General features: G+C 36.1%; 1 long non-coding RNA gene across 1 annotated transcript; it reads left to right on the top strand.

Moving 5' to 3' along the window:
• Positions 1–1,074: 1,074 nt before the first annotated feature.
• Positions 1,075–11,305, top strand: LOC141911981 (uncharacterized). Its single transcript, XR_012620104.1, has 12 exons — positions 1,075–3,552; positions 3,638–3,779; positions 3,863–4,014; positions 4,430–4,592; positions 5,216–5,482; positions 5,566–5,835; positions 5,920–6,192; positions 6,298–6,476; positions 6,563–6,706; positions 6,812–6,945; positions 7,032–7,183; positions 7,289–11,305. It is a non-coding gene; the product is annotated as an uncharacterized LOC141911981 (long non-coding RNA).
• Positions 11,306–12,895: the final 1,590 nt, after the last annotated feature.

Genomic DNA, 12,895 nt, shown 5'->3' with positions numbered 1-12,895 from the left:
CCTCACAATTAGATATTAGTCAATAATCCTAGGTCTTAAATCTAATTTGTATTTAAAATAAACATTAAAACATCGATCAAAACGGGTTTTCAACTGACGTGAACTGAAAAATCAATTCCGTTCAATAAAATATCTACATTTATGTTTGCATTTGATAATGTAAACTTCGGAATTTCTCCAAAATCTTTCAATCGAGTACTAGTCTTTGACACGATCAGATGGCGTTCTCTCGAGCTCTTCAGCTTTTGCTGTGTTTCCTGGCGATCTTGTGGCGCGGTATTTTTCGGAGTGGTGGCGTGGCGCCGGTGGCGGTGGATGGAGTTATGTGTGCGGTGGATGGAGTTATGTGTGCGGTGGATGGAGTTGTGTGCGCGGTGTGTGCAAGAGGAGTGAATGGAGTTTATAATATGTGTCGTATGAATGTGTGGTATATTTTATATCTTTATTTTTTTCATTTTTTTTCTATATTATTTTTGTTTTTTCATTTTTTTTTCTTTCATTTCATTCGTCCCTCGCCCCCGCCCTCTCAATCTCAGGGTTTCAACTGGCAGCGGCAGAGTCTGAGTTCACTTATGTGGCCTCTTACCAGCTAGTGGCGGAGTGCTGGTGATGCGGATGTTACTATGGAGGACCTACGATCAGAATAAGATGGGGGCGGTAGCAATCTTCGACTGAGGGGGCTGTTGGATCTTTAGGTCCCCAGTTTGGTCCATTCTAGTCTGAATCTGCTGGTTCATTGCCTAAGGCTACCCATTGGCATCTTGCTGATGGGCTCCCCGTTCACCCAGTTTTTCTCTTGTCATCTGGGTGTCGGTTGTCTTAGGTGGTGTGCTCAATTCTCAATTGGGTCCCCAGTTTGGTCCATTCTAGTCTGAATCGGCTGGTTTCTTCGCCTAAGGCTACCCATTGGCATCTTGCTGATGGGCTCCCCGTTCACCCAGTTTTTCTCTCTCTCTTCTGGGTGCCGGTTATCTTTTGGTGTTGATGCTTGAAGATCGGATATCCCCCGAAGCCGAAGTTGTTTGTCGCTTCCCGTCTTACTCTGATTACGGGTCCTCCGTAGTAACACCCGTGTCGTCAGTACCCCGCCACTAGCTGGGACGAGGCCACGTTACAGAACTCCGACTCTGCCGCTGCCAGTTGGAACCCTGAGAACCGGACTTTGCTGTTATCAGCCAGAAGTTCTGTGCTGACTTCTTTCTCTCAGGTTAGATCAAATATGATGTAAAGCCGTTAAAACTATGTATTACCAGCGTCTATATGGTTGTACATCGATTTAAGCCGTGAAACTGTGTAAATTTTATTTTTCATCCAAGGTTCTTTCCCCTTCCATCAAAATCTTTCCCAATTTTTCTTGTCGCAGCGGATGATATCGTCTATGTTGTATTCGTGAACTCTGTAATCTCGAGCATCTTTTGTGTACTTCAAATACATCCTAAACTCTGTAGCTTCGATTTCTGATTCAGACCCCTCATCCTGGCCTTTCATCTTTTTCATCATCCACTATCAAAGTTAGATATAGTTGCAAATTTTGTCTTGTTAATTAATGATTATGTACTATTTAATTTCAGCTCATTTTAAGCAAACTTGGGGCGATAGTGGTATATCAGGGGTTGATTTTTACTAATTCCAAAATACAGGTGTTCTCAAAAAACACTTATCGTGTGGGGAAGAGGTATATGGTTTGGCTGTATATGTACCTACCCCGAGACACGAACGGAGCTGGCATAAATCTGTGGCACGATAATAGTTAATACTATTAATGATAGGGATGGTTATGAGATAATTAAAGCTTTCTCAAACCACAGTGGTCAGGCTCTGTCTGACAAACATTTTGACTTAATATATAATATGCTCTCTTCATCTTGTCATTTCGCTAGCCAGAAGTCCAACTCCGATGGTGGGAAGTCTGGTGATACCAACATCCATAATCCGACTCTGGGACTGAGTCCGATGGCACCATTGGACGTTCCAACGGTGGGGATGAATAAGGATATAACTAAGGTGAATTACTCATTAAGGTATTACTTAGATATCTACAATTAAGGTAAATTCAATGATGTGAAATTATTTTGAATTCAAGTACATTGACATTAAAAATGTAGCTGATACATGTGTATCTGAGCACATTACTTATTTATGTGCATCTAAGTGAACCTATTGTGTCTTCATACAGCTGTATTAGTTTTGATACATATTGCCAAAATCATTTAACGCAGATTTACTTCTGATCGAAGGGAGATAAAACAAATCTGTGCAAAATACATTCCTGAATTTGGAAGGGAGAATATTTCAATTTCACTGTGTATGTCAGATTGAGAGCCTTATTCTGACAGGATATCCTGAACTTAGGTCTTATTCCTCTCGCTAATAGCTCTCTTTTACTAACCCCTCTCCTTCAAACTATATTCCGGCATCATGTCTTGCACCGCACCAGGGAGGTCCGGTCATAACAAGGTCTTTCGATCCTTATACACAGTGTACTATAAAAGGGAAATAAAGATTATATTGCAATTCGGGTAAGGGAATTTCTAATTTACCACTAAAAATGTGATTTTATCTTAAGTTCTGATGAATTCAAATAGTGATGAATTCACCACATCTGAAATTCTACTCACGTAGGTTTTCAGGCTCCATATAAATATTGTTCGACTGACAATTAATTGTGGCTAGTATGATTACTAATTAATGGATCGCTTAGGTATCAGAAAATTAGTTAGAATCAATTCAATATAACGAATTTAAGTTTATTAAAAATAGCGCAGTGGATGAGACGACTGTATCGTGCAATGTTGTCTGCGTCTAACTGGGCCACATGTGTGTGGGATCTGTTGAATCAGTTAGGTTTTGGGGAATTCTGGGTTCGTTAAGCTAGTTATATTATCATAATCATAAGTATATCATTGTATATATTTTACCAGCAATATTTAAAATTACTGAAATGGATTAGAATACCATTCACTGGGCACAGATGTCTGTGGGAAGAATACATATCTCTTAAAAGTTTATTAATTGGCGATGAAGTTAATTTAATAATACGAAGGGAATAGTAATGTATATAGGGGCAATTTTACTAGCAGGTTTGCACTATATGATACTATTAATCAACTAGTCATAATATGTACAAAATGATCTTCAACCTTGTAATATAGATATTCCAATCTCGATGTATCAAAATAGGCAGGTTGGAAGATTAATTGAAGGCACCGGAACCGAATTTCCCGTTATGTGCTTGGATTTCAAGAAAAGAAAATTTATGTAAAATGGACCGCCGATCACGCAACTATATCTGTACTTCGATTTCCGATTTTGAAAAAACTTTACGGGGAGAAAGCAAAAGTAAAAAGTAAAACTTAGACAAAATTATCTTAACCTTGTAAACTTTCGGACTATTTACATGAAAAGAAAAGCAAAGAAATGTAAAATTAGACAAAATTCAAACATTGTAAACTTTCGGACTATTTACACAGAAAAAAAACAACAAAAGATATGTAAAATTAGACTACCAACTTAGGAGACCCTCGCCGATAATGAACCCGGCAATCATAAAAGGTAACTTAAAATAGTTGAAATTATTGCGATAAATTCTAAATGAAATACTTTGTCATTACAGGATATCTTCTTTTAATCATTGCAGCTAAATTTCAACTATGAGAAAAACCCAGTTTGAGATCAACTACTCGTCCAAAATCGACCAACTGGAACAGCGCACAGCCAACTAGAATCAACCAACCAACTTCGATGATCCACGCCGATAACGAATCCAGCAATCATAAAAGGTAACTTAATATAGATGGAGTTATTTCGATTCATTCTCAATGAAATGTTTTGTGATTACATGATATCTTTGTTAACTCTTCAGCTGAATCCTATCTTCATCAAACTGCCCAGCTTGAGAACAACTCATCATAAATCTACCGATAAGAACGGCACACACAACAATTCCAGCTTAAATCAAATGCATCAATGAACTTAGAACATTTTAACTGATACGGAACCCAGCAAACTTGATATGTAAGTTGATATTTTATGGAAATGATAATGATGAATTCTAAATGAAATAATTTGTCATTACAGGATATCTTTTTTTAATCATAGCAGCTAAATTGCAACTATAAGAAAAAACCCAGCTTGAGATCAACTACTCTTCCAAAATCGACCAACTGGAACAGCGCCATTTGCCAAATTTTTGTAGTCTCTCCTACTGTAAACAGAGGGCGCATGGGTCTGCTGGCATAGCCACTGACTAGAGATAGCCACTGTTGTCACAGTTGATACAGTACGATGTGACCCGGCTACAAAGTCAAACGAGTGCTTGAGGTCAACAACTCATCTAAAATCTAACGATTAGAGAACAGCGCACAGAAGGGGCCTGAATTCTGAATGAAATATCTGTATTTACAGGATATCTTTGTTTACTCATTTTCAGCTAAATCCTATCTATATGAAACTGCCGCTCATGAGATCAACAACTCGTTTAAAATCTGCCGATTAGAGAACAGCACACAGAAGGGGCCAATTTGAATTGATCTCAACATCAACCAACCAACTTAGGAGATCCTCGCCGATAGCGAACAAAGCAATAATAAAAGGTAAGTTGATATACATGAAATTATCTTATATAATGATACTGAATTGTTGTACCGACTGCTCCATCGTTACTGGATGAATTGCCCTGAAAATTTGCCCGGCGGGAGATCTCGACGTCTTTTATCGCTTGGGCATGGTTTCCATTCAAAATTATTCACTTTCCAAATTTTTGTAGTCTCTCCTACTGTTCACAGAGGGTGCATGGGTCAGCTTGTATAGCCACTGACTAGAGACAGCCACTGTTGTCACTGTTGATACAGTACGAGCTACTGTTGCCTTTGTGACCCAGCTGCCGGGTCATGAAATTCATACATTATGAAATGATCATATCGGTACTTTACATATTTGTTTCTATCTATAGTTCTGTAACCTTGGGCCTCCATGGGAAGAAGGTCAAGTGAGTCCTGAGATCCTGTATGGTCTCTATATGGGCACAGCTGATCACACCACATAAATAAGGCCAATTTAAAATGCCCAAATACTCAATTAACATGCAACGAAATAATAAGTTGGAAATAAGTTCCTGTTTAGAAATCCCCTGTGGTGTCCATGGGCTTTCCACTAGTTACGATTAATTCTGAATGAAATATTTGTATTAACAGGATATCTTTGTTAACTCTTTCAGCTTTATCCTATCTATATGAACCAGTCGCGCTTGAGATCAACAACTCGTTTGAAATCTGCCGATTAGAGAACAGCGTACAGAAGAGGCATTTAATTACCAAAATCTATGCACCGGTCCACATTGCTGATCTGATATATATCCGGCCGTCATTAGTCAGTGATGAACTAATGCTACTACTACAACAAATAATTAGGCAGTTGGGGTTCGAAACTAATGTCCTAACACACCGAGTATCCAAGCCAATACCGAACCTAGCAATCGTTAAAGGTAAGTTGATATACATAAAATTATTACGATTAATTCTGAATGAAATATTTGTATTTACAGGATATCTTTGTTAACCATTTCAGCTTTATCCTATGTGAACCAGCCTCGCTTGAGATCAACAACTCGTTTGAAATCTGCCGATTAGAGAACAGCGCACAGAAGAGGCATTTAATTACCAAAATCTATGCACCGGTCCACATTGCTGATCTGATATATATCCGGCCCGTCATTAATCATAAACAGTGATGAACTAATGCTACTACTACAACAAATAATTAGGCAGTTGGGGTTCGAAACTAATGTCCCAACACACCGAGTATACAAGCCAATACCGAACCTAGCAATCGTTAAAGGTAAGTTGATATACATGAAATTATTACGATTAATTCTGAATGAAATATTTGTAATTACAGGATATCTTTGTTAACTCGTTTCAGCTGAGTAATATCTATATGAAACTGCGGCGCTTGAGGTCAACAACTCGTTTAAAATCTGCCGATTAGAGAACAGACTTAGACAATCCTAGCCGACACTAAACCCAGTTATCACAAATCACATCTATAAGAAAAAGCCCATACTAAGATCAACTAACCATCTAGAATCTACTGATTAAAACAGTCGACAGAAGAATGCAACTTGAACTTAGAACCAACTTCAAACTCAACCAACCTCGAAATCCTAGCCAACACTAAACCCAGTTATCTTGAAAGGTAAATTGATTTACATGGAATTTATTATGATTAAAGCTATATGAAGAATTGTGTATATTGTAAGATATTGTCTAATAACAGGATATCTTCTTTTATTCATTTCAGCTAAATCACATCTATAAGAAAATGCTCAGCCTAAGATTATCTAGTCAAAAATGTACTGATTCAAATAGCCAACAGAATATTCCAACTTGAATTGAATTCATCAACTACCACAGAACGAATTTAACTCATGAACCGACTTAGACGATCCTAGCCGATACTTAACGCAGCAATCTTGAAAGGTAAGTTGATTCACATGGAATCTATTATCATTAATGCTATATGAAATATTGCGTGAATGCAGGATATCTCCTTTTGTGCATTTCAGCTAAATCACATCTATAAGAAAAGCCCATACTAAGATCAACTAACCATCTCGTTTCTACTCATTAGAACAGACAACAGAAGAATGCACCTTGAATTTTACTAACTTAGAAATCCTAGCCGACACAAAACCCAGTTATCTTGAAAGGTAAATTGATTTACATGGAATTTATTATGATTAAAGCTATATGAAGAATTGTGTATATTGTAAGATATTGTCTCATTACAGGATATCTTCTTTTATTCATTTCAGCTAAATTACATCTATAAGAAAATGCCTAAGATTTAACTAGTCAAAAATCTACTGATTCGAATAGCCAACAGAATATTCCAATTGAAATCATCAACTACCACAGAACGAATTTAACTCATAAACCGACTTGAAAGGTAAGTTGATTCACGTGGAATCCATTTTCATTAATGCTATATGAAATATTGTGTGAATACAGGATATCTCCTTTTGTGCATTTCAGCTAAATCACATCTATAAGAAAAGCCCATACTAAGATCAACTAACCATCTCGAATCTACTCATTAGAACAGACAACAGAAGAATGCACCTTGAATTTTACTAATCAACTAACTTAGAACTCCTAGCCGACACTAAATCCAGTTATCTTGAAAGGTAAGTTGATTTACATGGAATTTATTATGATTAATGCTGTATGAAAAATTGTGTATATTGTAAGATATTGTATAATTACAGGATATCTTCTTTTATTAATTTCAGCTAAATCACATCTATAAGAAGAAGCTCGGCCTGAGATCAACTCGTCATCTAGAATCTACTGATTCAAACTGCCAACGGATTATTCTAACTTGAATTGAAATCATCAACTACCACAGAAGAGTCCAACTGCGTAGGCCTAGAAGTCCAGATGAGAAATTCAGCCAGCAGCGGTTTATCGCCCAATGACGGATTTCTTCTACAGGTGGAGCAGAGACAATGCGTGTGTTATATATAAACAATTAATCAGGAGCAGCAGAGACAATGTATATATATTGTGAACAGTTATTCAGGAGCAGCACAGACAATGCGTATCTTATAAACACTTGTTCAGGAGCAGCAACGTCAGTAGATTATGTAAAGTATTGATTTATTTTGTGTATTACCTTTTTACAAACCAGTCTGACGTGTAACATGGGTTTCAAAATGCGTTTTAAAATGCACTGTCTATTTGAAGAGGCGGAAATAAAGAAATAGTTTTAATGTTGATTAATGAAAATTGAAGTTAGATAATTAGGGCTCTGGGCCTGAGAAGGAACTATTCATATTTGAATATTTCAATAAAATGGCATCCTAATTCTTTCATATTGATTAGGCAAACTGTTTTCGATTTGTAAACAGATGTGTCATGTCCTTTGTAATGCGACAGAAAGTTCCTTCTTGAAGTCTCATGAAATCTAAGCTCCATTAATTCATGGTATTGATCGCGTTCAGCGTCACGGTTCGACGTAGGTCCGTTGAAATACACCTAAACTGAGATATGATATCAACAGGATAGTTCAGATAATCTTCATACTTAGTTCAACATAGCTTTGCATGATTTGTAATAATGACATAGTTGGGTCTCTTAGAAACAGTGATTCATTTTATATATTTCCTGAGAGTGAAAATGATTTGCATAGCCTGAATGTTCAAAAGGGAGAGGGTAGTCGGTTAAACGGTTGAAACTTTTAAACGCAATAAAGGAAGTTGATACCTGATTAGTTAAACTCGCCCAGCAAGTTTATGGGCTTTGAATAAAGATGTTTTGAAAATGATTCCTTGGCCAAAAAGTGGGCCTTCAGTATAGACTGGCTACGCCCTTGAATATCATCACGTAGTTAAGAAAAACATAGACTATAATGTTTGGCAGTGTTCTGTGTACAAATACTAAGTTTATATACCAAAGTGTTGTATTTGTTGATGCCATAATTTTTTTCCAATGCCCATAAAAGTGATTTGACTAATGAGTAGAATAGCTCGATTTTCACGTAGAGTTTTAGCATTGAGCTTCCATGTAGATGATCATAGCTAGGTATATGAAAACTTGTATCTTAGTACATTGTATCCACAGAGGTATAAGAGAGGTATAGCTAGGAGTAATGTGATATAAAGGAATAAATGATAATGGCCAGCAATAATTTTGATCGTTTTAATTCCGTTTATAGCTGTTTTAACTTCTTTCATCATCATCCATAACATAAGGTTGAGTTGCTTTCAATGATCGCTTAACTCTAAATCGGGGGTTTTTAATGATAAATGATTATTTAGGAGCAGCAGTGAATTTGTAGCACTTTTTTAAAGTGAGCCCATATTTCCACCGGTAAGAAATTCCTGATGATGTAAATAGTAAAAAATAGTACAAAATACAAAATACATAATTAAAGAAGTAAATAAATAAAAAAAACAATGAATAAAAAATACATAACAAAATAAAATAAATATTTAAAAAAAACAAATAAAATCATAAGTAATAAAAAAAATAAACAAAAACGAACAAACAATTAGTTAACTTCTATAATTATAATCATCATCAGGAATTTTCTTTTGATTAACTTAATCTAATCATTAAAGGTTGTTCTTCACATGGAACAACCTTCTCTAGAGTTTCCCAACCTCTTATGATCATTTCTGTTGTTGTTTTAAGCGTTCTATCGGATCAGTTAGTAATAAACAAAACAAATAACCATAAACCTTAACTAAATCGAATACACTGAAAAAATAACTGATTTGATAGAATGCTTCAAATAACTGATGAAAGATCACCCGCCCTTTTACCTATAGCACACCCTGTCACTGCTGTTACTGTTGATCGTTTTAGGGATAATATCTGGGAGATTTTACATTTTACTCTTTTTTAGAAAGAATGTTAAACAGCTTTAAACGTGATTAAGTTATCGATAGTAAAATTATTGTCATGTTTTCAAATAACTTTGTATTAAATGTATTAAATGAGCGAACTGATAATGTTTGAAAATCATAAGTTAAGACGAGGGGCAGCGGAAGAGGGACTTTGTAGGTTTTGTCTCTGGTTTAAATGCTTTTATGTCGAACTATTAAAATACAGTCCATTTGTTAACGAGGAACTTACATGATAATTCCGCGAGTATGTAAATACCCGTCATTTAGCAAGGTTTTGTCATGAGAATAAAACGACACATACGTGTTCATTATTCATCTTAGAATTTTTCGACTGTTTAGTTAGATTTATAGCAACCATCAAACTGAGGTCCTATCGAAGATAGAGGAGCATTCTTTTCTATAAATGAGGAAATATGAACAGTGTTGATTAGTAAATTGTCCTAGCTATGTTTTGAAAGCTATATTGTCAGTTTTACAATATATGGGGCCTGATTCAAATCTTCGCATGATGCATTTCCGATCTCGAAAAAGTTATCGAATTCAGTTTAATTGTAGATATCTCATCAGTGATCAGTTATTTGTAATTTACCTAGATATATGGATAGATGAAATATCTATACGATGATACTCAATATATCTTAATTAAAAACACCTTCAAAATACTTTGCATTAAACATAACGATGTTGAGAAAATAACGTTGATAATGTTTGAAAACCTCAGGCAAGGTTGGCAAAACTCTAGCTGTCTTACTTAAAACTCTAGTTATCTTGTAAAATAATGTTAATGGACATGAAAAAAATTAAGATTGATTAGTTAATCTCTTTCCAGTTTGAATCTGTAGGTATTAATAGTTTTAATGCTTTTATGTTGAACTGTTTTTCGAATACAGTTCACTCATGTGTTAACGAGTAACTTACAATTCCTAAAATACCAAGCAAAGTTTGCGAAATTTCAGTTTTCTTTTAAGAATAATGTTTAATGAAATGAAATTAGAGATTGATTATTTGAGAGAGCGAATTTGTGGATTTATGGAGTTTTAATGTTTAAATGTTGGAGATATGTTATGTGGTTCTTTGATGATTGATGATACATAAACAGAGTATCCTAAATATCTCTTACATTGTCATTTGAAGAGTTGATATGGTAAAATGATTCATATTTCATGAAATAGCCAAATGTCACTTATGCCTGGTGACTTCATGAATTGTCAAATTAATAGTCTTAGACATTCAGACTGGTCCCAATTGTCGGTGTTCTATGGATCAAAGTTTACAATTCTTTTGTGTTATTTTATTATTATCCTATTGATTCAAATTTTCTGAATCAGTTGTAATCGAAATGTTTTTGGTGAATAAAAACCTTGCAGTAGCAATTGTGATGTTAAAGGCTAGTGCGGTAATCTTATTTTTTGGATAGCTCATTATAAGGCTAAAAATGATACCTTGTTTTTCCTGATCAGCCAGCTGTCATTTTGTAAGTAACAATGATATTTGTAATCAGTTAATCTCTATAACTGCCGAATCTGTTATGGTTAGCTTGATCATGATTATAAAAGTAATACCTACAAGGTAGATAGGCGGCTGGCCGGGTCAACTTTTAAGAGTAAAAATATAAATCAGATTGATTCAACATTAAATCTTACGCTTTCCAGGGTAATTGGCCAGGTTTACCTCTGGTTTTAGTGCGGGGAGCCATGGACTCTAACAGTTTAGAGCCCATGGTTGTGGCCCATAGACCTTTTTCGTTTTAGAGTCTATGGTTGGACCATGGTTGCATAAACTCTAGTTTATAGTTTATGCGTCCATGGTTGGACTGTTTTTGAAATACAGTCCACGTGTTTGAGGAACTTACGTTATAATTCCTCGAGCACATACCTGGCATTTCGTATAATTGTTGTATGATAATATATATGTTTGTTTGAAATTCTTTATTTTATTTGTTTAGTTAATTAGCTATTCTGAACTTCGTTAGTTGACCAGTCAGTGGTTTTTTTGCAATCCACCTCTTTTTTCAACCCAATATTTCCACCAACATTGTCCGGAGACGAGGATGTGCGGAAAACATGATGATGCAGACACACTGACACTTAGTTGACCGGTTAGAAGCAAGTGTTTAGCTGCCGAAGAGTATTGTGAAATCAGCAATCTTTTTGATTGTCACTATAGCCATCCGTTGACCAAACAGGCTTTAAAATACTTTGGAAAAAAACAGATACTATCATTTTAAGACCGAAAACAAGAAACGAAATTCTTAATATGGACTCCTGGATTTACATGATGATGTACCGTTTAATCCAGCATCAAAATTAAAGAAATTTGGGTTTTTTCAAATTATGAGTGTAAGCGTATTGAAGTTGTTGGCAGAATTTCCAGAGGATCCACGCTGCTGCAAGTAATCTAAAAAGCCTAATATGTCTCCACTCAATTGAATAAGAATTTTTATGAATTAAAATCTGTCTATTGCCGGGGTTTTATTATTCGATCATGCAGTCAATCCACTCGCGTCGGATCTCGGACCGCAAAGACGTGGGACTCTGGAATTCGATATCGTTGAGAGCTGGGTACAGAGGCGCGTATTCAACCCGGCAGTGGAACATTTGATAAACTCATATGGACGTATAAACTACTTTACGTCCGTGATAGTCTAGTAGCTAGCCGTCGTTCCACAAACAAAAAACGGTTCAGTGGCGAATTTAGCCTACCGCACTTGCCGCTAATGCGGTAGTCAACATTTTTCCTCTAACAACATTTTATTTATTTCATGGATGGATTTGACTTAGCTGATTCCTTGGAAAAAAGTACCCATATTAAAACAGGATTTTTCTCTTCCAAAACCCAGGAAATGTCATCTCAGCCCTTTAAATTTTTCAAAATTTTCTGCGGGAGGACTCCCAAACCCCCCGTAGACACCAGAAAGGTGTCCTTTCGTGCCGGTCGACCAGTTGATACCGTGCGTATGTTTTAGAGAGACTATTTAAGAGGTGTGCTCTACTATCGGAAGCGATCCTTTGTCGAACGTCTCTTAAACTCCGAATCCAGACGAGGAGAATACTAACTAGTATATTTTCGATGACCTGTCGTGAATATTATTTATTGATGTATGTCAAAGCTCGCGACTCGCAGGTCGGCCTTTTCGTTATAGTATCCGGAGCTCACGACTCGCAGGTCGGCCCTGTTCTGATCTGATCTGAACTGAACTATCTCAAAAATGTTGATTAGGTATTTATAAGTGATGACTAGAGTTGACACCTAACCCTAACCCTTCACCTTACCCTAAACCCTCTAGACTCTAACCCTAACCCTCTTGAGCCGCTGGACCTTGCCCTCTGGACCCTTAAAATGCCGTTATATTGTATAATGTACTGTACCAAAAACTGAGAAATTCTCTATCAACATGGTACATTTTGCGGTCGAATGTGCTTGATTTTCGAACTATTTATCGGAATAATTCCGACTAGGCCTAATGGACATTCGGTTTCGTTTAGTTCG

This window comes from Tubulanus polymorphus, chromosome 10, assembly GCF_964204645.1.
Source record: "Tubulanus polymorphus chromosome 10, tnTubPoly1.2, whole genome shotgun sequence".
NCBI classification, from domain to species: domain Eukaryota; kingdom Metazoa; phylum Nemertea; class Palaeonemertea; order Tubulaniformes; family Tubulanidae; genus Tubulanus; species Tubulanus polymorphus.
Note: the sequence above shows the minus strand (reverse complement) of the source record. Positions and strands in the feature narration are given on the sequence as shown.